The sequence below is a fragment of the Stomoxys calcitrans genome, chromosome 4, assembly GCF_963082655.1.
Source record: "Stomoxys calcitrans chromosome 4, idStoCalc2.1, whole genome shotgun sequence".
NCBI lineage: Eukaryota > Metazoa > Arthropoda > Insecta > Diptera > Muscidae > Stomoxys > Stomoxys calcitrans.
In genome coordinates, this window is record NC_081555.1 from 92,925,297 (window position 1) to 92,952,437 (window position 27,141).

Here is a 27,141-nt window from a genome sequence, read left to right on the forward strand (position 1 = left end):
GACAAACGGACGGACGGATAGGCGGACGGACGTGGCTACATCGACTTAAAATGTCATGACGATCACGAATATATATACATTATACGGTCTTAGGCGCCTATTTCGAGGTGATACAAACTGATTGCCGAAATTAGTATACCCCCATCCAATGGTAGAGGGTATAAGAAAGCGGGCTTCCAAGCTTAAAGTAAGTGCATCGCGATATCGAGGGATATATACGGTTAAGGTTCCGCACTCGGAAAACTAAATCAATTGCTCTGAAAAAACAGACAATCGTAAAAACGTTGACGACCCTAGCAAATAAATTATGGACCATGATCTGCAGCAGCTGGAATGTTCGAACTCTTTAAAAAGAAGGTGCAGTGTATTCACGGAGGCCACGGTAGCGCAAAGGTTAGCATGTCCCCCTATGACGCTGAACGCCTGGATTCGAATCCTGGCGAGACCATCAGAAAACATTTTCAGCGGTGGTTTTCCCTTCCTAATGCTGGCAACATTTGTGAGGTACTATGCCATTTAAAACTTCCCTCCAGAAGAGGTGTCGCACTGCGGCTCACCGTTCGGAGTCGGCTATAAAAAGGAGGCCCTTTATCATTGAGCTTAAACTTGAATCGGACTGCACTCATTGATATGTGAGAAGTTTGCCCCTGTTCCTTAGTGGAATGTTCATGGGCAAAATTTGCAATTTTTTGCAGTGTACTCACTGGCTGATGTATTGGAAAAGTGCAATGCAGTCCATAACTTCTTGAAGGAACTTTGATAGATCGGGAAAGGCGTCACAACAACTCCAAACGTTGGCGCCTTATGCAATAGCTGCCATGGCGGAAGGCATGAATTTGGCTGTGGATTTGTGGTTAGTCGAAGACTGAAACACCTTGTCTCCAGCTTTACTCCGGTGAAGGAGAGGCTAGCCACAATCCGCATAAAAGCCAAAGTTTTCAACATCAGCCTTATTTTTGACCATGCCCCGAGGGAAGACTATGAGGAGCAGACCAAAGATGTTTTCTACGAACGCCTAAAGAGAGAATAGGACCGCTGCAACTCCCATGGCACTGAAATCGTTCTAGAAGATTTAAATGCGAAAATAGGAAAGGACAATATCTTTGGTCCAACAGTTGGAAAATTAAGACTCCTCGAGATAACGTCCGGTAATGGGTAAAGGCTAAAATATTTCGTCGCGGCAAAAAACACAGTAGTCAGCAACACAAGATTTCAAAACAAAAAAAATAAAACGGCAATAAGTTCAGTCGGGCCAAACTTTGGATACCCAACATTCCAAAAAGTCGAAAGACCATTTCTCAAAGAAGTTGGGTACAAGAACTTCCGGAGCGAAATCGGTATATATAACAGCTATACCCGAATCTGGACCGATCTAGGCAAAATTAAACAAGGATTTCGAAATTAAATAAGGATATCGAGGGGCCTTATATAACTTAAAGTCCCAAATTTAAGCGAAATCGGACAATAAATACGCTTTTTATGGGTCCAAGACCTTAAATCAAGAGAACGGTCTTTGGTTGGTTTAGACACAATTTCCCTAATAAACTCCGACGAATGCAAACCAGTGACAACCTTTTTTGGCGCCACGTTGTCCATTGGAGAATTTCCCAGAAAATGTGTATCAACGAGTAGTTCTAGTGTTTCCTCACAAGACATTGTTCATACATTCCCTGATTTCTGGATATACCCCACCATAATAGGTCTCGAGGACAGAATCTTCCTTATCGTAGAGGCCTCCTATGGATCCTAAATGGAGCTGCAGAATACCACGCAGGATTTGTTCTGAGCCTTTCTCAGATTGCCATTATATTTTCTAAGCTCGGCCTTATAGAGATGTCCCAATCGTGTGGTGCTGTTGTGGCTTTCGCCCTGTTGAAGAGTTTTCTGCAGTCCTTCCTTAGACCAACCAGCTTTGGGGTCCACCATGGCGGTCGCTCTTTGCCCCTTGGCTTGGCACTAGGACAAGCTGACACAAGCGAGACAATCAGGGCCTGCGCGATCCGCTTGACCATTATGTCGGTCGCTCTTTGCCCCTTGGCTTGGCACTAGGACAAGCTGACACAAGCAAGACAATCAGGGCCTGCGCGATCCGCTTGACCATTATGTCTAAATCCTCCGCAGTTTTTACTTCCTTTTCTAGTCTAGAAGGGACAGACGTGCAGAATTTATGCCGAAATTTATCCCAGTAGGCCTTTCTTCTGGTTAGCAGAGTTTCCACTTCTGCAGTATTTTATAGACAGACTTAGTCGTTGTTGTTATGGCCACATTTGCATGTGGAGGTGGCGATACTCGTCAAGCTCCTGTAGGCGAACAAGCTTGTTCCGGGGAGCTATCCGCGCAGGAACATGGTGGTCATTGGTTATTTAAAGGCGCCAATAACTCGCCTTGTCATATCGAGGGTCAAAGGCTCTCAGTATTTATGCAAGAGCCGGTGCCCCCCAGCCTCTCACTGAGACTCTCCGCTCGATACCGCTGAGTGTCTGCGACTGCTATTGCAGCTACTCCGTATAAAGCATTCCATTATTGGCAACCAGTGAACGCGTCCGGTAGCTCGCAGCTAAGCTTTTCGTGACAGCTATGAGCACCACACAGATCGGAACTCAAAGTTCCAGCCCATATGGTGCTCACAGCTACCCCGTGCCGGGACTTAGTCCATAAAAACAGGAAGCTCGATTTTGATTTTAGACCCATGGTTTCGCGATAGAATTTTCTTAGAATTCGTCGTAGATTTTGGTTTTGATAACCGCTTGGTGGGGTTTCTTCGGTTCACACAACTTGACCCAACCGTAATAGCAAGGGACAGATAAGAAATCGCACCCTCTTTTCGACCTAACGAAACCTAAGACTTATGTAGCTTCCGTCTTATTAAGTTAAACTTGCGAATTACTTAGTCTATCAATGCTTCAATAAGAAAGTGTTTGCCTCCCCTACAAAATCATACACCACATGGTTTAAAGTTTACCAACAAATATCGACTAAATTTTACCTCCCGCAAGGCAACAACCAAAAACCTCCTTTGTTGCTTCTTGTTGTTTATGATAAGCCTACATATGTGTCAAATTTCCAAATCATATTAAATTTCCAAAGGGCTTGGAGAACAAAAATTGAATTGACTACTGCTCCCTTAAACATCAGAGCAGTAATTCAAGGTCTGTATTTAGGTTCCCATCTCTGGGCTGTTTTGTCAGTCAGAAGGCGCTTAAATTGATCCAACAATACCAAACTGTTGGGGTATTTTAACTAAATTATGCAAATGTACTTAGGCTTGTGCCTGGCTTCCTTCTTCTCCGGCTGTCCCCCTTTCGGAATCTACAAACATTTCTTTTGTCTTGTCAAGAGAAGAAAAGTGAGTAACATCCATAAATACAAGCAGAGCACAACGCACAACGCAGCACAGCATATCGGCATGTGCGTGTGGTACAAGGCGAGTATAACATTGGTGTGGTTGTTGTTGTTGTTGCTGCTGCTGCTGCTTCTGCTAATGTTAATTTATGATTTTCTCATTTTAATTTTCCCCCTATGACACCCAGCCACACAAACACACATTCCCACTCACACCCATGTAGTTACGACTCCCTGAGCCTAACAACAATCATTTGATCAAATCAATATGAGACGGCAGCAGTTGCTGTTACCGTCATTCAACCCGCATTGTCTGTCTATCTCTCTGAGTGGGAGTTGGAGTATGAGACTGAAGGCAGTGTGTGCTTCCTTTGCCAGCCAGTAATGCCAACAATGGGTGGTTTGGCATGATGGTGGGCGCTTGCTAATACTTGCACACACATATTTAATTATTTGCCACACTTGACACTAATCACACACGAGCATTGAAGCGCGCAGAATGTGTGAAGTCTTGGGCTTAGTCCATCTCTGTAGAGAAGTGAAATATACGGGTGTGTGTTGTAGGTTATAAATACAATTATGGTGTGCTGATTTACGAGTGAGTGCCAACGATGCTCTACCTTGTTTTGTATTGGGAGAACATGTAAATTTACAGCATTTGCATATCATTGTGCAAAGTGCTGCTCAATAGAGAATGTATGGCAAGCAAAATGCCATTTCATATCGCATATAACCTCATTCGTATCAGAATAGGGGCCTAAAGAGCATATTATAAGTGTGTGTGTGTGTGTGTGAGTGCGAGAGTATGGGAGAGAGTAGATTATTGATTTCATTCGACTGGAAGCACTGAAGTTTCCTAGAATATGTCAAGAGTCTTGTGTCGAACTTTCGAAATATATTTCAAATAATTGCTTAAATTATATGGATCAGCAAACCATAAATCTATTGAGAGTGATGTTGTTCCAATAAAAATTGTACTTAAATTAAGTCGTTTAAATATCAATGCAAAGGATGTGCTTAGCTTGACACGATAGGCCAATACGATAAGACACGGAAAAAACATTTGGACGACATTACGTTTTCAGCGTAAAGGAGAAGAGAAAGGGACAACAGTAATGGAAAACAAGTAAAAGCGGCCGGATCGAATCTTATATACTCTCCACCATGGATCGCATTTGTCGAGTTCTTTTCCCGGCATCTGTTCTTGGGCAAAAAAAGGATAAAAGAAAAGATTTGCTCTGCTATTAGAGCGATATCAAGATATGGTCCGGTTCGAACCACAATTAAATTATATGTTGGAGACCTGTGGAAAATGTCAGCCAATGGGAATCATTCCAATTGGATAAGAAATGCGCCCTCTAGAGGCTAATGAATACAAGACCCAAGATCGGTTTATATGGCAGCTATATCAGGTTATGGACCGATTTGAACCATACTTGGCACAGTTGTTAAAAGTCATAGCGAAACACGTCATGCAAAATTTCAGCCAAATCGTATAGGGATCGCGCCCTCTAGAGTCTCAAGAAGTCAAGACCCAAGATCGGTTTATATGACGTCTATACCAGATTATGAACCGATTTGAATCATACTTGGCACAGTTGTTGTGCCGAGCTGTGTTAAGACTGATTAGGTGAACACCTCAAGTAGGGCAGATCTTGTCGATTTATTGATTGCTCGTGATAAACGAAGCCCTTTTGCATTTGAACAAGGATGACATGAAATGGATCGGTTATGGGGACATTGGTCTGCTACAGCCCCGAAACAAGTTTCTGTGAACGTTAAGAGAGATCATTAAACCTTCACCAAGGAGACTGTCGAAATGGGCTAGTAGAAATTGGTTGATGATATACCAAAGGAGGAGAGCTGGTGGTGCTCTTCATTCAGCGAAAATAGATGCCGGATATAAGGCTCCCATCTCTGGATTGAACCCCGATGTAGTTGTGGAATACCACCTCTTGCCTTGCCTATTGTTCTGAGCCGTGTTTAGGCTCATTTCCATACAAGATCTTTGAAAACGAATAGAGAGCGGCCATCGGCGGTCAGACCTGCCCATACCATAACTAAAATTGCAAATTGTGCCCATGAACATTTCACTAAGTCACAGGAGCAAACATCTCAATGAGTACAGTTCGATTCAAGTTTAAGCTCAATGATAAGGGGCCTCCTTTTTATAGCCGAGTCCGAACGGCGTGCCGCAGTGCGACACCGCTTTGGAGAGAGAAGCTTTACAAGGCATAGTACCTCACAAATGTTGCCAGCATTAGGAGGGGAAAACCACCGCTGAAAATTTTTTATACCCCCCACCATAGGATGGGGGATATACTAATTTCGTCATTCTGTTTGTAACTACTCGAAATATTCGTCTGAGACCCCATAAAGTATATATATTCTTGATCGTCGCGACATTTTATGTCGATCTAGCCATGTCCGTCCGTCCGTACGTCTGTCTGTTGAAAGCACGCTTACTTCTGAAGGAGTAAAGCTAGTCGCTTGAAATTTTGCACAAATACTTCTTATTAGTGTAGGTCGGTTGGTATTATAAATGGGCCATATCGGTCCATTTTTTGATATAGCTGCCATATAAACAGATCTTGGGTCTTGACTTCTTGAGCCTCTAGAGGGCACAATTCTTATCCGATTGGAATGAAATTTTGCACGACGTGTTTTGTTATGATATCCAACAACTGTGCCAAGTACGGCTCAAATCGGTCAATAACCTGATATAGCTGCCATATAAACCGATTATAGGTCTTGACTTCTTGAGCCTCTAGAGGGCGCAATTCTTATCCGATTGGAATGAATTTTTGCACGTAGTATTTTGTTATGATATCCATATGACAACTGTGCAATGTATGGTTCAAATCCGTTCATAACCTGATATAGCAGCCATATTAACCGATCTTGGGTCTGGACTTCTTGAGCCTCTAGAGGGTGCAATTCTTATCCGATTTGAATGAATTTTTGCACGTAGTATTTTGTTATGATATTCAACAACTGTGCAAAGTATGGTTCAAATCGGTCAATAACCTGATATAGCTGCTATATAAACCGATCTTGGGTCTCGACTTCTTGAGCCTTTAGAGGGCGCAATTCTTATCCGATTTGAATGAAATTTTGCACGACGTATTTTGTTATAAAATAAAACAATTGTGCCAAGTATGATTCAAATCGGTCCATAACCTGATATAGCTGTCATATAAACCGATATTGAGTCTTAACTTCTTGAGCCTCTAGAGGGCGCAATTCTTATCCGATTGGAATGCATTTTTGGACGTAGTATTTTGTTATGGTATCCAACAACAGTGCCAAGTATGATTCAAATCCGTCCATAACCTGATATAGCTGTCATATAAACCGATCTTGGGTCTTGACTTCTTGAGCCTCTAGAGGGCGCAATTCTTATCCGATTTGGCTGAAATTTTGCATGGCAGATTTAATTATGATTATCAACATCTGCGTCAAATAAAGTTCAAATCGGTTCATAACCTGATATAGCTGCCATATAAACCGATCTGGGATCTTGACTTCTAGAGCCTCTAGAGGTCACAATTATTATCCGATTTGACTGAAATTTTGTGCGACGAATCCACTCATGACCATCAACATACCTGTATATTATGGTCTGAATTGGTCTATAGCCCGATACAGCTACCATATAAATCGATCTCTCTATTTTACTTCTTGAGCCCCCAAAGAGCGCAATTCTTATTCGAATTGGCTGACATTTTACACAGGTCTCCAACATATAATTGAATTGTGGTCCAAACTGGACCATATCTTGATATCGCTCTAATAGCAGAGTAAATCTTTTCTTATATCCTTTTTTTGCCTAAGAAGAGATGCCGGGAAAAGAACTCGACAAACGCGATCCATGGTGGAGGGTTTATAAGAATCGGCCCGGCTGAACTTATTTCTGATGGTCTCGCCAGGATTCAAACACAGGTGTTCAACGTCATAGGCGGACATGCTAACACCTCTGCGTTACGGTGACCTCCGCCCATACCATAGCTAGAGAGGGAAAATTGCTTCGGGTGACCATTCGTAGGCTCAATTTGTCGAACGGGGGTTCGGTTAAGTATACACGAATCTGAAGTCCGTTTTTGGGCTAAAGGCTAATAGGGGCCAACCCCTCCCCCCTCAATCTTAGAAAGGCAAATATTTGAGCCATTCTTAAACCAAAATTTGCTATTCATTGCACCTTCAGTATGGGGAAAAAAGGCATGACTTTTCTCAAGAAAATTTTATTACTTTCCTCAAGTGCAAACAAGGCAATCTTTTGAAGTAAACAGCAATAAAAAATAAAATTTTGCCACCATTTTATTACATCCATGATGTCCCTTTGCATCCTGCTTACCAATTCCTTTTTTATTATAATTATCAACTTACATTAAAGAGAATGATAATAGAGCAGCGTCAACAAACAACTTACCTTTTTGGATTATTTTCGCTTAATCTTCTATTGCAGATGTTAAGGTTAAGGATTTGTTGAGGATTTCTGCAAATAAAAAGAAGAGAAATAAAAATTAATTAAAAATAAACACTTCAATGAGCACTTAAATATTCCTTAAAAGCAAAAAAAGAAACCTCTTTAAGTACGACGACAATTGCTTGTGAACAAATTTAGCCAAAACAAATAGCGAAAGCTTGAAATTGCTCTTCATGGCCCCTGTGAGCTATGTGACAAGCAGCTGACCTAAGTGTAATTTATAATTAACACCATCTCACAACTTTGAGAGATAGAAAGGAACACTTTAAGGATATTGACACAAACAAAAAGTTGCAAAAAGAAGGCAAATAAAAATAAAGGCAAAAGTACACCCTCAATTGTCAAAAGGTCAACAAATCTCCTGAGCACTTTTTGTAAGGATGTCATCAAGACAAGACGAAAACGGTTAAACGGCGATGAAGGATAAATATGCGCAATCCCTAAGGAGAGAAAAATCTAAGGAAAACAAGAAAAGATAGATGTAGTCCTTTAACATTAATTCAAAATAAGACAAATAGAGGCTTTTTATGGAGATGTTATCAAAAAGAGGTAGTAAGCCAAATCCCTTAAAAAAGTTGAAACAAATTTTATTTTTGGGGAAGTTACATTCGGTAGAAAAATTTTCATACAATTTTTGCATCAAATGGAATTTTGAAAGAATTTTCCAAGAAACTTCTCTCGGACTCTGTGGAAGCCCCCGATTAACAATGTTATTTTGGATTTTGTAGACACAACCAAGTAAAAGCGTGCTAAGTTCGGCCGGGTCGAATCTAAGAATTGCGCCCTGTAGAAGCTCGGCCGACACAGGATAACTATGAGCCTCACACAGGCTGTACTTTGAGTTCCGACTTGTGTGGTGTCCTTCGTTATCATGGGAAGCTTAGCTGAAAGCTACCGGACGCGTGCACAGGTTGCGGATGGTGGATAGCTCCGTTTTTATGCGGAGTAGCTGCAAATGCGGCCGCGGCAGTCAGCGATTTTCGAGAGAAAAGACTCAGTGAGGAGTCTGGTGGCACTGTTCTTAATTAAATACTGAGTGCCAATGATACTCGAGACGACAAGAAGAGTTATTGGCGTCTTCAAACAACCAATGACCAACATCAATGTCTGTTCTCAGGTTATGGGCGGCTGGAGGCAAGCGTCGGATCTTGGAGCAGGCGGCTTGCAACAACGAGTGATACATGTGTGATCCCACAACGTTGACGACCCACGCAAATGAAAAAAGGACCATGATTTGCGTATCTGCACCTGGAATGTCCGCACTCTCTACAGTAAAGGTGCAGTATACGCGATGGCGAATGTATTGGAGAAGTACAAGGCAGATATTACCTTGTTTTACAGGAAGTGCGATGGATTGGGAATGGCGTCACAACAACTCCAAAAGGTGACGAATTATATCAAAGCTGTCATAACACGAGGCATGCATTAGTCGGTGACTGAAACACCTTGTCTCAAACCTTACTACGGTGGATGAGAGGATAGCCACAATCCCCATAAAAGCCAAATTCTTCAACATCAGCCTTATTTGAACCCGTAGCCGGACGGAAGACAAGGACTAGCATACCAAGGATATTTTTTACGAGCCCCTAGAGAGAGAATATGACCGCTGCCCCACCCATGGTACTAAAATCGTTCTGGGAGATAGGGAAGGAAGACATCTTTTGTATAATAGTCCGAAAGTTTAGCCTCCAAGAGATAACGTCCGATAATGGGTTGAGGTTGATAGATTCTGCCACGGCAGAAAACATGGTAGTAAGCTGCACCAGATTTCATCATAAGAAACCACATGGCTGTAACCCTATCAAAACACGAAGAACCAAATTGATCATGTTGTGATAAATGGAAGACATTCATCCAGCGTGTTAGATGTACGATCGGTAACCAATCCCTGATGATGGTATAGAATGTTTACCTTCTAGTCAGAATGAGGTCCAAGTAGCAGTGACCTGGCTGAAGAGCAACAAGGCAGCAGGAGCCGACGGGTTACCCGCTGAACTATTTAACACCAGAGTCGACACGTTGATAAGGCGTATGCATCAGCTTGTCTGCACAATCTGGCTGGAAGATGATTGGAACCTCAGCATACTACGTCCCGTACACAAGAAAGGAGACAAGACGGAATAAGTCTCCTCCCCATTGCATACAAGATACTCTCGAGCGTACTGTGTGAAAGATTAAAACCTAAAGTTAATGAGATAATTGGGTCCTATCAATGCGACTTTAGACCTGGTAACTCCACCCTAGACCAGATATTCACATTGCGCCAAAGACCCAAGAAGGACAAAGCTGGCGATAAACGATGTCCTTTTGGGATTTAACAAGGGTATCACAAAATTAATCTTTGGAGAGAAGTTTTTACATGGCCTAGTACCTCACAAATGTGGCCAGCATTAGGAGGGGAAAACCACCGCTGAATATTTTTTCTGATGATCTTGCCAGAATTCGAACCCAGGCGCTCAGCGTCGTAGGCGGACATGCTAACCTCTGCTCTACGATGGCCTATAATTTATGTCTATCTAATTTTTTTTCGTTAAGGCTTCCGTTTTAACTCACCTTAATGGTGGGCTACCAATTCAACCTGAATTCATTGCTCTTTATTTCTCTTTTTTTAACAAATCACAATTTCTCCATAGTCTAAGCTAGATTAATCTCATGTCTATAAAAAGTGTCACGACAATTCTTTATGGATTTTTAAGGTATTATTTATTAACAATGGCATTCGGATTTATTCGCAAAAAAAGCAATTGTCATTCCAAGCATTTGACCATAAATCCACAGGAGCATCGAATCAGCTAGCAACGGTCAACCAAAGTGTCGCTCCAAGCAATTGCACAAGCGGTGTGCCAAAAAGTTACAGGGACCAAGTGCAAAAGAATACCAAACAAAAAAATTGTGTCAACTAATGGCTACAACATTTGTCCTCCTTTTGCAAGTCAAACAAACGCACACACACACACACACACACACACACAAAACTTTCCCTACCTCTCTCTAGTCATAATCCAAAGGGGTCGAGAATCCTTTTCCGGGAAACGTGAAAATGACTGCAGGGGGAAAATGCTGTTTTTTTCTTCTTCTTTGTGAAATGAATTGTAGTTTTGTGTGAATTATTATTTTCGGAGGTCCCATTTACCGTTTGTTTTATTCTATGTAATTTTTCTTAACTAAATCAACAATAATGACGTTAGCAAAGCCGAAAGTTATGAATTGTCGTGAGTTGCACAATGATGAAATGGAAATGGGGAGAAAATGTCTTCAGGCTGTGTCTATTAATAAAATGTAGTTTTGGATGGCGTTTTTTATAAAAGTCTAGCTGACCCGGGCCCGCTCCGCTGCGCCTTCTTTTACTTTATATGAAAAAAAAAAGTTTCCTTGGAATATTTATTTTCGACAATTAAAGAGCTTTTAGTGAAATACCATGAAAACTTGACTAAATGTTTAACAATATAAGTACCTTTATCTGAATCCCATCTTTATTGGTCTACGAATTTAAGTTTGATTGTAAGGTGTACTCCATTCTTAAAATACTTCATTTCAGCCCGATATTCTCATGATGTCTGATTTAGGGGTTTTTTGGGTGGAGAGGTGGTCCCCCAGATACTTGGCCCTGGAGAGCATCGTGCTCTTCTCTCAAATACCATTTATTTAAACCCCATATTGCCATTGGCTTAATAGGAATTTACAGGATGAGGAGTTCCTCAAACACATGGCCCCAAAATTGGTTAACAAATTCGTTTTCTAATCTCAAATAGCTTTCATTTGAGCCACATATTGGCATGGTCGAAAATGTTGCTGTTTGTGGTGTGTAAAAAATTGCCAGAAAATTGGTCCCGGAAGTGGGTATCAATTCTTGCTCTACCCCCCAATTCCTTTAATTTAAGCCCCACATTGACTTGGTCGGTAAATATGCCCGATTTAGAGGTGTTTTGGGGATTGAGGTGGTCCCCCAATCACTAAGCCCTGAAAATATATCAGCAACCTACTTTATTCTCACATATTTGAACCCCATATTGTCATTGGCTTCAAAATTGGATATCAAATTCGTTTTCTAATCTCAAATACCTTTCATTTGAGCCACATATTGTCATGGTCGAAAATTTTTTCCCTTTGGGGGTGTTTTGGGAAAGGGGTGATGCCCTAAATACATGCTGCTACATTTAGATATAAAATTCTTATTCTACTCCCAAATACCTTTATTTGAGCCCCATATTGCGATGGTCAGTAAAAAATTGCTGTTTGCGGGGTATTTTGGGAAAGAGGTAGACCTCCAGAAAATTGGTCCCGGAAGTGGGTATCAATTCTTGCTCTACCCCCAATTCCTTTCATTTAAGCCCCACATTGACTTGGTCGGTAAATATGCCCGATTTAGAGGTGTTTTGGGGATTGAGGTGGTCCCCCAATCACTAAGCCCTGAAAATATATCAGCAACCTACTTTATTCTCACATATTTGAACCCCATATTGTCATTGGCTTCAAAATTGGATATCAAATTCGTTTTCAAATCTCAAATACCTTTCATTTGAGCCACATATTGTCATGGTCGAACATTTTTTCCCTTTGGGGGTGTTTTGGGAAAGGGGTGATGCCCTAAATACATGGTCCTACATTGGATATCAAATTCGTATTCTACTCCCAAATACCTTTATTTGAGCCCCATATTGCGATGGTCACTAAAAAATTACTGTATGTGGGGTATTTTGGGAAAGGAGTAGACCCCCAGAAAATTGGTCCCGAAAATGGGTATCAATTCTTGCTCTATCCCTCAATTCCACTCGTTTAAGCCCCACATTGACTTGGTCGGTAAATATGATCTATTTTGGGGTATTTTGGGGAGTGGGGAGGTTCCCCAAACACTAAGCCCGGAAAATATATCAGCAACATGCTCTATTTTCATATATTTGAACCCCTTATTGCCATTGACCTCAAAATTGGATATCAAATTCGTTTTCTAATCTCATTTAAACTCCTTATTGCAAATCGGTAAGTTGACCTTGAAAATATATATCGGATTCCTATTCCACTCTAAAAATCCTCTTATTTGAGCCTCATATTGCTATAGTCAGAAAATAACTACTATTTGGGTGGTGTTATGGGGGTAGGGTGGCCCTATAGACACTTTTCCCGAATATTGGTATCACATTCGTGCTTTACTCCTAGAGACCTTTCACTTGAGCCCCATATTGCTATGGTCGTAAATTTGTCCCCTTTGGGGGATGTTTTTGGTGAGAGGCAGCCCCCCAAACATACTTGGTCCCATATTTGGATATGAGATTCGAATTCTACACTCAAATACCTTTTATTTAAGCCCCATATTCCCATGGTCAGGAAATAAGTCCTGTTTGGGGGTGTTTGGGAAAGGGGTGGTCCCACATTTGGATAACAGATTCGTATTCTGTCATGCCATGGTCGGTAAATATGTCCGATTTAGTGGTGTTTTGGGGCTTGGGGTGGTACTCCTAGCACTTGGATATCAGATACGTTTTCTAATCTTAAATATATTTCATTTGAGTCCCATATTGTCGTGATTGGTGCATATGTATATTTGGTAGGTTTTAGCAAAAATTTCAAGAAAATCGGTTCAGCCGTTTCTGAGACTCCCAAAGACCTTTCATTTGAGCCCCATATTGCTATGGTCGTAAATTTGTCCCCTTTGGGGGATGTTGTTGGGGAGAGGCGGCCCCCCAAACACTTGGCCCCATATTTGGATATCAGATTCGTATTCTACATTCAAATACCTTTTATTTAAGCCCCATATTGCCATGGTCAGGAAATAAGTCCTGTTTGGGGAGTATTTTGGGGAAGGGGTGGACCCCCAGAAACGTGGTCCCACATTTGGATATCAGATTAGTATTCTACTCGTAAATACCTTTCATTTGAGTCCCATATTGCCATGGTCGGTAAATATGTCCGATTGAGGGGTGTTTTGGGGTTTGGGGTGGTCCCCCTAGCTCTTGGTCCGACAATTGGATATCAGATACGTTTTCTTATCCTAAATACCTTTCATTTGAATCCCATATTGTCGTGATTGGTCTAAATATATGTTTGGTAGGTTTTAGGGCGGGGCGCCCACACCTCTAAGTACCCTATCCGAAATTTTGATACAAAATTTTGTAGGTTGCTATAGGAGAGCACACAAAATTTCGCTGAAATCGCACCGCCCATCTCCGAGATCTGACCTTTCTGAAAATTAGAGTAAGGGGGAGGGTTCGCCCCCCCTTCAGATATCCAAAATTGTAGTACCCTATTTTCACCACGGAATCATTAAGCACCATCAGTAAAAATTTCAATAAAATCGGTTCAGCCGTTTCTGAGTCTATTAGGAACACACAAACAAACAAATAAACAAACCTTCAAACAAACACAAATTGATTTTTATACCCTACACCACTACTTAGACCACCGTAGCGCAGAGGTTAGCATGTCCGCCTATGGCGCTGAAAGCCTGGGTTCGTATCCTGGCGAGACCATCAGAAAAAATTTTCAGCGGTGCTTTTCCCCTCCTAATGGTGGCAACATTTGTGAGGTACAATGCCATGTAAAACTTTTCTCCAAAGAGGTGTCGCACTGCGGCATGCCGTTCGGACTCGGCTATAAAAAGGAGGCCCCTTACCATTGAGCTTAAAACTTGAATCGAACTGCACTCATTGATATGTGAGAAGTTTGTCCCTGTTCCTTAGTGGAATGTTCATGGGCAAAATGTGCAAAAATTTGGATTTTACACCACTACTGTGGTACAGAGTATTATAACTAAGTGAATTAGTTTGTAACACCCAAAAGTAAGAGGGATAGACCCATTGATAAGTATAAGGATCGACTCAGAATCACTTTCTGATTCTATTTAGCTTTGTCCGTCTGTCTGTCTGTCCGTCCGTCTGTCTGTCCGTCTGTCTGTCCGTCTGTCTGTCTGTCTGTCTGTCCATGTTAATTTGTGTACAAACTACAGGATGCAATTTTCATCCGATCGTCTTCAAGTTTGGTATGGGCATGTTTTTCGGTCTAGGGACGAAGTCTATTGAAATTGGAAAAAAACGGTTCAGATTTGGATATAGCTTCCATATATATGTTCGTCCGATTTGCAGTAATAATGCAATAAAGTAGTCATTTATTAACCGATTCTCTCGAAATTTGGCAGGAAGGATTTTCTTATGACTCTCCATATTACTAGCATATTTCATAGAAATCGGTTCAGATTTGAATATAGCTCCCACATATATGTTAGTTCGATTTTCAGTAATACAGCAGTAAAATTGTCATTTTTTGACTGATTCTCTCAAAATTTGTTGGGACGGATTTTCTTCTGACTCTCAATATTACTGGTGAATTTGATAAAAATCGGTTCAGATTTGGATATAGCTCCCATATATATTTTCGTCCGATTTCCAGTAATACAGCAGTAAAATGGTGATTTGTAGACCCATTCTCTTGAAATTTGCTGGGAACGATTTTCTTCTGACTCTCAATATTACTGGCGAATTTCATAGAAATCCGTTCAGATTTGGATATAGCTTCCATATTTATGTTAGTCCGATTTGCAGCAATACAGCAGTAAAATGGTCATTTGTTGACCGATTCTCTTGAAATTTGTTGGGACCGATTTTCTTTTGACTCTCAATATTACTGGTGAATTTCATAGAAATCGGTTCAGATTTGGATATAGCTCCCATATATATTTTCTCCCGATTTGGAGTAATACAGCAATAAAATGGTCATTTGTCAACCGATTCTCTTGAAATTTGTTAGGAAGGATTTTCTTATGACACTCAATAGTACTGGTGAATTTTATAGAAATCAGTTCAGATTTGGATATAGCTCCCATAAATATGTTCATACGATTTCCAGTAATACAGCAGTAAAATGATGATTTGTAGACCCATTCTCTTGAAATTTGTTGGGAACGATTTTCTTCTGACTCTTAATATTACCGGTAAATTTTATAGAAATCGGTTCAGATTTGGATATAGCTCCCATATATATGTTCATCCGATTTCCAGTAATACAGCAGTAAAATGGTCATTTGTAGACCGATTCTCTTGAAATTTGTTGGAACCAATTTTCTTCTGACTCTTAACAGTACTGGCGAATTTCATATAAATCGGTTCAGATTTGCATGTAGCTTCCATATATATGTTCGTCCGATTTGCAGTAATACAGGAATAAAATGGTCATTTGTTGACCGATTCTCTCGAAATTTGTTGGAAAGGATTTTCTTCTGACTCTCAACATTACTGGTGAACTTGATAAAAATCGGTTTAGATTTGGATATAGCTCCCATATATATGTTCATCCGATTTCCAGTAATACAGCAGTAAGATGGTCATTTGTTGACCGATTCTCTTGAAATTTGTTTGGAAAGATTTTCTTCTGACTCCCAATGTTACTGGCAAATTTCAAAGAAATCAGTTCAGATTTGGATATAAAGGGTGATTTTTTTGAGGTTAGGATTTTCATGCATTAGTATTTGACAGATCACGTGGGATTTCAGACATGGTGTCAAAGAGAAAGATGCTCAGTATGCTTTGACATTTAATCATGAATAGACTTACTAACGAGCAACGCTTGCAAATCATTGAATTTTATTACCAAAATCAGTGTTCGGTTCGAAATGTGTTCATTCACCGTAACGTTGCGTCCAACAGCATCTTTGAAAAAATACGGTCCAATGATTCCACCAGCGTACAAACCACACCAAACAGTGCATTTTTCGGGATGCATGGGCAGTTCTTGAACGGCTTCTAGTTGCTCTTCACTCCAAATGCGGCAATTTTGCTTATTTACGTAGCCATTCAACCAGAAATGAGCCTCATCGCTGAACAAAATTTGTCAAAATTTGAACACATTTCGAACCGAACACTGATTTTAGTAATAAAATTCAATGATTTGCAAGCGTTGCTCATTAGTAAGTCTATTCATGATGAAATGTCAAAGCATACTGAGCATCTTTCTCTTTGACACCATGTCTGAAATCCCACGTGATCTGTCAAATACTAATGCATGAAAATCCTAACCTCAAAAAAATCACCCTATAGCTCCCATATATATTTTCGTCCCATTTGGAGTAATACAGCAATAAAATGGTCATTTGTTAACCGACTCTTTCGAAATTCGACAGGAAGAATTTTCTTAAATTTCAAATTTGTTTCAGAATTAAATGTAGCCCCCCTTTCGTGTTTATAGAGTAGGTGTAGGGTATTATAGAGTCGGCACCGCCCGACTTTTGCCTTTCCTTACTGGTTATATATAAGATTAGATCTTCTCACTCTTGACAATACTTTTTTGTAACACTTTTCTTAATTCAAAGTTCAACAAAATCCACCCCTATTGATGTGTTCCATTCAAGTGCGACCACATTAGTATACAAATTATTTTAATACACTGCAATTGCTGACATATGCCTCATTTTTCCCTTCATCGTATTGCCAGCGGCGAGCACTCTTCGCTGCACAGATAACCATAAGAATGGATTTTTAAAGTATAGTTTCCCCCCCCCCAAATGCAGTCCATTTTCCAAACCACAAAATGCTCTGTATCATCATCATTTAGATGAGTTATTTTCGATAAGAATGAATGAAAAGTGGAAAAGAACAACAAAATCATATTTCAATTCTTATTATTATTTGTTGTTGCACAAGCGAAGGAAAAAACTTTTAAAATCAAAAAAAAAAAAAAACTAATAATATATGAAAAAAATAAATATTTATTTTTAGTGATCCCCCAGAAACATCACAAAGTGGAAGTGACAAAGCCATTATAGCACAGCACCTTCAGTCACAATTAGGGAAGAATAAGTCTTTTGCTGGGGGGTGTTGAAAAGAATGATAAGACACGCTCCACTTCATATAATATGGCCTTTAAGGTAATATTTCCCTCCAGATGTGCAAAGAGGTAAAATTTTGTAATGAGAAAATCCCCTACTCGAAAGTTTAAGCAATCCGTGTATTTAATAAGTAATGAAATGCTGACATGTTTTATATGAGTATATGTTGACTTTAATGCCAATAAATTTGTATTAAACTTGATTTATGGTAGAGGAAAATCACTATATTCTCGTTTTTATGTATGCTGTGTTTGACATACAGGATTTTTTTTCTCATAACATCTAAATTCACTACATATTGCATTTTTTTTTTTTTGCTACTAACCCACTCTTGACCTCAATTAATAGAGATTTTGTGTTTCGAATATCATAAATACTTTATTTGTTGGCTATTTGGGTTTTTTTTTGTACTGAATTGGGGATTGTGTGTTTAATTGTGGTTTTAGCACTGCATTTAAATATTCAACAAATTTCAAATCACACTTGGACAATAAACTCGGATTATATGCCACAATTGTCATTCGCCGGCCGTTCTACCCCCCTTGGGGATTTTTATTGCCATGAATACTGCAAAGTATGTTTCACTGTCGTTGTTCATAAGCTGTACGTTTTTTTGCAGGATTTTAATTTAACATATTGGAACTTTTAAGATAATTTGATTTAAAAAATCCCATTGCAGGTCAACAGAAGGAGATAATGGCCAGGCGGAGCGTAAGAGTAAACTATTTAACGGCGGCAAAATATATGGATTTAAACAAAAACTTTATTAAAACCTTAGTTAGGTGAAAATGTAAAATATGAGCCAAAATGGTAGCCAAAGAATCAATTCCTGATAGATATGAGAACACCTGACTATTTGAAATTTGGAACAGTGAGTTGTATTAGACTCCTGCATAAATTGGGTTGCCCAAAAAGTAACTGCGGATTTTTTAAAAGAAAGTAAATGCATTTTTAATATGCCTTAGAATGAATTTTAATCAAATATACTTTTTTTGCACTTTTTTTCTAAAGCAAGCTAAAAGTAACAGCTGATAACTGACAGAAGAAAGAATGCAATTACAGAGTCACAAGCTGTGAAAAATTTTGTCAACGCCGACTAAATGAAAAATCCGCAATTACTTTTTGGGCAACCCAATAGAACTATACGTATTTGGCTGCTGTATAGACCAGAGATATGCAAGTGAGTGCACGCTCGCAAAAGGCTTTTTTATGTCGTTTATACACGCTGACGAAACGAAAATTTTAGTTACGCACGCGCGACTCACGAGCCACTCACGAGAAAATCAAGACTCATAAAGCACTCAAGACTCATGAGGTACTCACTAGAAAATCTCGATTCATAAGACACTCACGACTCATGACTCATGACTCACGACACACTCACGACTCACGAGAAAATCATGACTCACGAAAAACTTACGATTGATGGTTAAACAAACATTTTTCCATAAAGCGAAAAAAAAATGGTCCATGCGTTTCAAATCACACAGCATTTGAATGTATATAAATTTACTAGCCGAACTGGGCCCGCTACGTTGCGCCTTCTTTAACTCTCTAATAACTTTTTAGGGTGGAGACACTTCGCCCTGAATGCGGATATCGAATTGGTGCCATTGTAATCTATGACGCTGAATGCGTTCGAATCCTGGCGAGATCATCGAACAAATCGGTGTTTATCCAATGCCATGCATGGTCATTTAAAAAATTTTCCCCAAAGAGGTGCACTGCGGGACACCGTTCGGACTCGGCTATAAAAAAGGTCCCTAACCATTGAGTTTAGACTTGGTTTGAAAAGTGATGTGTGAGAATTTGCCCCTTCTAGGTTCCTGGTGGTAATGTTCTCCCGTAGGGTAATGTTCTCATTAGGGGAGGGATGTCAACTCAGACATTTCGACTCAAATATGGTTCTCAAATTCATGCTGCCCTTCCAAATCCCTTTAATTTGAGCCCCATATTGCCATGGCCGGTAAATATTAACCATTTGGAGGGAGTTTTGGGCTAGAGCGGCTACCAGCACGTTGCACTCAAAATAGATATCAAATTCGTTCTTTATTCTCCACGGAAATAAAGTTCAGTTAATGGGGTGTTTTAGGGAGTACCCCAAAACACTTGGCTTCAAAATTGGATATCACATTCGTTTTCTACTCTTAAATACATTTCATTTGAGTCCCATATTGTCATAATAGATCAAAAAAAAACATTTGATGCATCTTTAGGAGGAAAAGCGCCAATTGAACGCAAATTTTAATGTCATATTCGTAATCTACTTTCATTTGAGTCCCATATAGCCATGTTCGACTACTAGGCCCAGTTGGGGGTATTTTGGGGGTGGGTGACCTCTCATTCCTTGGACCTAATATTTTATGCAATATTTGTAATCTACTGTCTAAAAGTTTTCATAAGTGTCCCATATTGGCATGAACTTCGAATATATCTGTTTAGAGGAGTTTTGGTGGTTGGGTGGGGCCCACTGGGTACTTGGACCCAAATTTTAATGCCATATTCGTTTTCTGGTCTCCAATACCTTTCATGTAATACCCTTATTGTGCCCATCGGACCACTTTCGGATATGGTTGGCGTTTTGGGGTTAAGGGGAGGGTCCCCCGCCACCCGAAATCTAAAAATTATATAGCCTATGTTTCCTTGCAGATAAACGTACACAATCTATGAAAATTTTAAGAAAATCGGTTCAGCCAAGTATCATATCGTCATAATGGGTCTAATGGCGTTTTTGAGAGGTGGCGTGACCCCCTATACTTCGATCTGAGTTTGTATGCCAGATTCGAAATCTACTCCCGAATACCTTTCATTTGAGCCCCATATTGAAATGAATGTCCCATATGTCTATTTGGGGGAGTTTTGGGGTTGGGCGGTCTGAATATTCGTATTCTACTCCCTAATACCTTTCATTTGATACCTATATTGTCCCGATCGGTCCACTTTTGATTTTGGGTTGTGTTTTTGGCATAAGAGGGAGGGTCCGTCCTCCTTCCGATACCGTCAAATTATATAGCCTATATAATACCTTAGAGACCAACCTACACAATTTGGAGAAAATCGGTTCTGCCGTTTTTCAGTCTATACGGAACAAACAAACCGAGTCCCATATATTTTTGATTGACTAATGTGCCCATTGACTAATGTGCCCATTTTGGGCGGTTTTGTGGGGGTGGGCTGACCCCCTATACTTCGACATGAATTTGTATGTCAGATTCGTTATCTACTCCCGCACACTTTTCATTTGATACCTATATTGTCCGTATCGGTCCAATTTTGATTTTGGGTGTTGTTTTTAGGGTAACGGTGGAGGGTCCGCCCCCTTCCGTTATCAAAAAATTCAAAGCCTATTCCTATTTCCTGACCATATTCGTAATCTACTCCCGAATACCTTTCATTTGAGTCCCATATTGTCATGGTCGTCAAATAAACCTATTTTAAGGGGTTTTGGGGCTGGTCGGGCCCCTCAAGTACTTGGACCCAATCCCTAATTGTGCCGATCGGTCAACTTTTATTTTTGGGTAGTACTGATTTTCATTAAATTTTCACAGATGGTAGAGTTTGCGCCCCCGGTGAAAATAGGGTACTAAATTTTTTGATATCCGATGGTGGAGAGGGGGCGGACCCTCCCCGTTAGCCCAATTTTCAAAAACGCCAGACCTCGGAGATGGGTGCACAGATTTAAGAGAAATTTCGTATGCCACCTTATAATACCCCAAAAACACGAAATTGGTATAAAATTTTGAAGTAAAATAGTCTGGGGGGACGACCCATCCAAAACCCACCCGAAAATCCACCGATTGAGACTCGGTATACAAATTTCACCCTCAGTATTCGAGGGGTCCCCCAACCTAATGGAACTCCCAACAGGACACTTTAACCACTTTGGGCAATATGGGTATCAAATAAAAGGTATTTAAAAGTTGAGTACAAATCTGGCATAAAAATGTATTCCCTGGTGTCTGAGGGGTCTACCCACCCCCAAAAAGCCCCCAGCAGGACATTTGAAGTGATTGGGATATAGGAAACAAGAATTAAAGGTATTTTGGGAGTTAAATACGGTATTAAACATTAGTTTGGGAGTTAAATATGGTATTAAACATTAGGTCCTAGTACCTAGGAGGCCGCCCCAGGCCCAAAACCGCCCCAAAAGTAGTGCCCAAAATCAAAAGTGGACCGATCGGGACAATATAGGACTTCCATAAAAGGTATTCGGGAGTAGAGAATGATATTTTAAATTTGATCCAAGACCAAAACCACCCCAAATGTACTGCCAAAAATCAGAATGAACCGATCGGGACAATAGAGGACTAAAATAAAAAATTTTCGGGAGTAGAATACGAATATGGTGTCAAAAATTGGATCCAAGTATCTAGGGCTCCGTCCCAAGAGTAACGCTCAAAATAAAAAGTGGACCGATCGGGGCAATATAGGACTCCAATGAAAGGTATTCGAGAGTAGAATATGAATATGATATTTTAAATTTGGATCTAAGTAACTAGGGAGCCGCCCTAGGTCTAAAACCGCGTCAAAAGTAAAGCCTTAACTAAAAAGTCGGGCGATCGGGCCGGTCAGAACTTTGGATATCCACCACTTTTCATTATAATCCGATAAAAAATACATAATTTATGCCACCACAGCAGCTATATCGAAATGTGGTCCGATTTGAATCAAATTCGACACGGCCATTGAGTGGTCTAATAAGTACAAGTCATTGTTTAATTTTAAAGCACAAGTCATTGGTCTTTTTGGTAGCTATATCCAAATAGAGACCGATCTGAACCATAAACGACACGGATGTCGAAGAGCCTAACAAAAGTCACTGTCCCAAATTTCAGCGAAATCGGATTTTAAATGAGCTTTTTATGGGACAAAGACTTCAATTCGAGAGATCGGTCTAAAGGGCAGTTATATCCAAATTTGAACCGATCTGGGCCAAATCGAAGAGGAATGTCGTAGGACCGAACAAAACTCACCGTCCCAAATTTCGGCGAAATCGGACAATAAATGCGCATTTTATGGGCCTAAAATCTTAAATCGAGAGATCGGTCTATATGGCAGCTACATCCAAATTTGAACCGATCGGAGCCAAATTGCAGAACTTTTTCGAGTGGCCTAACACAACTCTCAGTCCCAAATTTTCGAAATCTGACAATAAATGCGCCTTTTAAGGCCCCAAACCTTTAATCGAGAGATCGGTCTATATTCCAGCTATATATCTGAACCGATCGGAGCCAAATTGCAGAACTTTGTCGAGTAGCCTAACACATTTCTCCGTCCCAAATTTTCGAAATCTGACAATAAATGCGCCTTTTATGGCCCCAAACCTTTAATCGAGAGATCGGTCTATATGCCAGCTATATCCAAATCTGAACCGATCGGAGACAAATTGCAGAAATATGTCGAGTGGCCTAACACAACTCTCTGTCCCAAATTTTGGCAAAATCGGACAATAAATGCGCCTTGTATGGGTCCAAGGCCTTAAATCGAGAGATCGGTCAATATGGCAGCTATATCCAAATCTGGACCGATCGTGGCCAAATTGAAGAGGAATATAGACTGACCTAACACAACTCATTGTCCTAAATTTCAGCAAAATCGAACAATAAATGTGGCTTTTATGGGCCTAAGACCCTAAATCAGCGGATCGGTCTATATGGGGGCTATATCAAGATATAGTCCGATATAACCTATCTTCGAACTTAATCTGCTTATGGGTAAAACAAGAATCTGTGCAAAGTTTCAGCTCAATATCTCTATTTTTAAAGACTGTAGCGTAATTTCAACAGACAGACGGACGGACATGGCTTTATACCCCCATCCTTCGGTAGTGGGTTTAAAAAGAATTATGTTGTTGATTTATGAACACTTGTAGTTGGTCTGATAACATCTGTGTGTTGATTCACTGTCACACAAAGCCGCTGTTGATTCTTTCTGTAAGTGTAGAACACTACCGACTACAACGGGGAAACACATGAAATTATGGAGCATGACCCTTCACAGAAGCAGCCTTTGCGGTAGTACGGATATGAATAGTAGGGTTAAGTCTCTCTTTGATAGCATTTCGTCCACGAACTTTGGGGGAATTACCTAATATTCTAAAATTGGTCTAGAGAACAAGTTCCAGATAGAACGCAAACAGTGAATCGGTTGGACCGTTACAGAATAAGTTTCCAGGTTGAGCAGAAGATGGACAGGCGGAAGTTGTAAAGAAATCCGAGAAAGATGCAGAACCTATGGCCCATTAAGGGACATACATCGGAAGCAAGGGTACTGAGATCCATAGTAGATCTAGCTTTGTATGCAGGGAAGGGACACAGACCTTCCATGTGCTGGAAATTTTGGCTGAACAGAATTCACGAGCCGATTGGCCAGTGAAATGCTTTAACAACATCACAAATTTGCCTAACTTTTTAAAAGTTGTTGGCTATGCCATTCTTTGAATACACGCAATTAACTATATGGTCAATAGCTGGACGAATATTCAGCATGGAGTCCCAAAAAAAACTGTTATTTGTAAAAATTATATTTCTATCGAAAGCGTCTGGTGTCATGAACTACTTCAGTTTGTTCAAAGACTTTCACAGAACACTTTCCAACAGCAATCTAAGAGCAATTATTTGAATTTTGTATTTACATCATTTTGCCGTTTTAATTTAAACCATCATTGCTTTATTTAAATACATTGTCTTTAATGTGAAAAGATGTTGACTTTCCACTTGTCGAGTAGTAGAAGCTTTTAAGCACACAAAATAATTCCACTATAGTTAAGCCTCTTTTCAATTCTTGTAATAATGCTTTCACACAAATGAGATGCTATTGTGAACGGTACAGAGGAATCATGCAACGAGTTGATTATAATAATCTTGGCTACTCAAAGTAGAAGTGACATTGTCGTAGAGGGCGGTGTCGAGGGCCACTGCTGATACCGAACCGACAAAGATAAATGCGAAAGTTTGCAAAACGACAATGACAAAAAAGGAAATACAGGCATTTTGCTTGGACGAGTTTCTTTTTTTTTGGTTTTTTTAACAGGCAACAAATTGCCTGCATCCAATTTGGTCAGTTAAGCCCATAAATACCACAGATTGTGGAATATTGAAATTAAATTTTGTTGGGTCTTTGTCCCAACAAAGATATTTTGGGTCAAGTCAAAGAAACGAGAAAAGCAATGGTGTGGGTGTTGGAATTTTGATGGAAAGGCTTTTGCCAAGCAACAATTCGATTTGATTTGATTTGTTTACGAACAAATTTTTGACCAAGCTAATCATTTTTCACAAATTTGTGGGGTACACAAAAAATTCTTTCATTTCACACATCGTTATTATCATGTCCACATTTATGGGGTTTTTTGAAATGTTTTATTTATTTGTTAATGTCTTTTTGGATGATTTTAATTGTTTTGTTTTATGCCGTCATTGAGGAACAACACAGATTTTAATGTTTAACACCCTATTATGCGGTAGGTCTAATGGTTTGTTTTACTATGGTATTTTATACATTAAAATATTCAGTTGCGTCGTAAAATTCCAAGACGATGTAGTAAAGCTACAGCATTTAAAAAACAAATTTTGATATGCTCCAATTTTCCCCATCAGTATTTAAAAAGTATAACTATGACCTTCCTTTTATCTTCTCCAAACATTGCAACCTTGTGTGCATTATGTACTAATCCTACAAAACTATTCTTTCAAAAATTCCGCAATTACTTTTTGGGCAACCCAATACAAAATTACCCAAGAACATTCCATCAAGGAACAGGGGATACTTCTCTCATATCAATGAGTGCAGTCCGATTCAAGCTTAAGCTCAATGATAAGGGGCCTCCTTTTTTACACCGAGTACGAACGACGTGTCGCATAGCGATACCACTTGGTGAGAAGTTTTAACAAGGCTGGATACCTTACAATTGTAGCCAGCATTCATTGCCTTAGCAAGAAGGTCCTGGGGGGAATTAGCCACACCAGAGAATCTGTAGCCCAACCAGAAATTTCCCCAGTATATACAATTTTTTCAATTAATATACACTTAGGTTCGATCGAAAAGAGGGTGCGAATATTAATCCGCCCCATGCCAATATAGACATACACCTAAGCCAGTAATCGGCTTGTTGTGCTCTCTAAAAACTATAAAAGTAACCACGAAAAAGAATATCTAAGTTAGGAATTCCGTGCTAATTAAAAAATCCTTAATTGTTGTCAATACCACTCCCCTAGGCTGGCTCATGTCTGATATTTTGTCCCCACCTAAGTGCCGGTATCTGTTAAATGCGAAAGCCAAAGTCTCATCATTTTCCCCGCATGCCCTACACATGTTATCACTTGCCGCACCGATTTTGCATAAGTGCGCTCGTAATCCTATGTGTCCCGCTTTGATGCTAATAGCTATACTGACCTCCTTCTTACTTCCTTTCAGTAATAGCCTCGTCTTCTCACGATCTGGAACGATTTTTGCCGTCCTACCAACCGTTTTAGCTGTTCCACAATGTTGCATGCGCATTCGTCTCCCACTTCCTTAACTCGGACTGCGTCGACCCGAAAGGCTTCGGGTTAAGCAAGTTTATTGACGGCAGTCCTCTGGCCTTCACCGCCAAATCTTCAGCCCTTTCATTTCCCTTACTCCGTTATGGCCCAACACTCAAACGATGCGGATTTTCCCATCCTCAAAAAAGGCGTTAATCTCCTTCTTACACTGCAAGACTTTTCATGACCTTACCGGCCTGCTTGTTATTGCCCTTTTGGCAATTTTACTGTCCGTAAAGATGTTCACACTCGACGTCCTCGCGTTGGCACCACACCACCTTACGCATTCCGTGATAGCCCGGATCTCCGCTTGTAGGACTACTTGCAGCACCGATTTTACATGGGTGAGCTCGTAGTCCAATGTGACCCGTTATGATACCAATAGCTATACTGACCTCCATTTTGCTTCCTTTCAGTAATAGCCTCTTCTTCTAACGATCTGGATCCCCCCATAGGATTTTCGCCGTCCTACCGACCGTTTCGCTGTTCCACAGGGTTGCATGCGCATTCATCGCCCACGACTTTAACTCGGACTGCGTCGACCCGAAAGGCTTCGGGTTAAGCAAGTTTTTTGACGGCAGTCCTCTGGCCTTCACTTCCAAATCGTCTTCTCTTTCATTCCCCCTTACTCCGCTATGGCCCAACACCCAAACGATGCGGATTTTGCCATCCTCAGAGAAGGCGTTAATCTCCTTCTTACACTGCAAGACTGTTCGTGACCTTACCGGCCTGCTTTTTATTGCCCTTATGGCAATTTTACTGTCCGTAAAGATGTTTACACTCGAAGTCCTCGCGTTGGCACCACACCACCTTACGCATCACGTGATAGCCCGGATCTCCGCTTGTAGGACAACTTGCAGCACCGATTTTACATGAGTGAGCTCGTAGTCCAATGTGTCCCATTATGATAACAATAGCTGTACTGACATCCCCCTTATCCCCCTTCAATAATGGCCTCGTCGTCTAACGATCTGGATTCC

General features: G+C 40.3%; 1 protein-coding gene across 4 annotated transcripts in view; it reads right to left on the reverse strand.

Annotated features, from left to right (window-relative positions):
• LOC106091799 (keratin, type I cytoskeletal 9) overlaps nucleotides 1–27,141 on the reverse strand; it is a 558,122-nt gene that overhangs the window by 434,223 nt on the left and 96,758 nt on the right. For all 4 annotated transcript variants that reach the window (XM_059368057.1, XM_059368054.1, XM_059368055.1 and 1 more), the window contains exon 3: nucleotides 7,772–7,837. The gene's annotated coding sequence lies outside the window, so the exon portion shown is untranslated. The remainder of the gene's footprint in view (nucleotides 1–7,771; nucleotides 7,838–27,141) is intronic.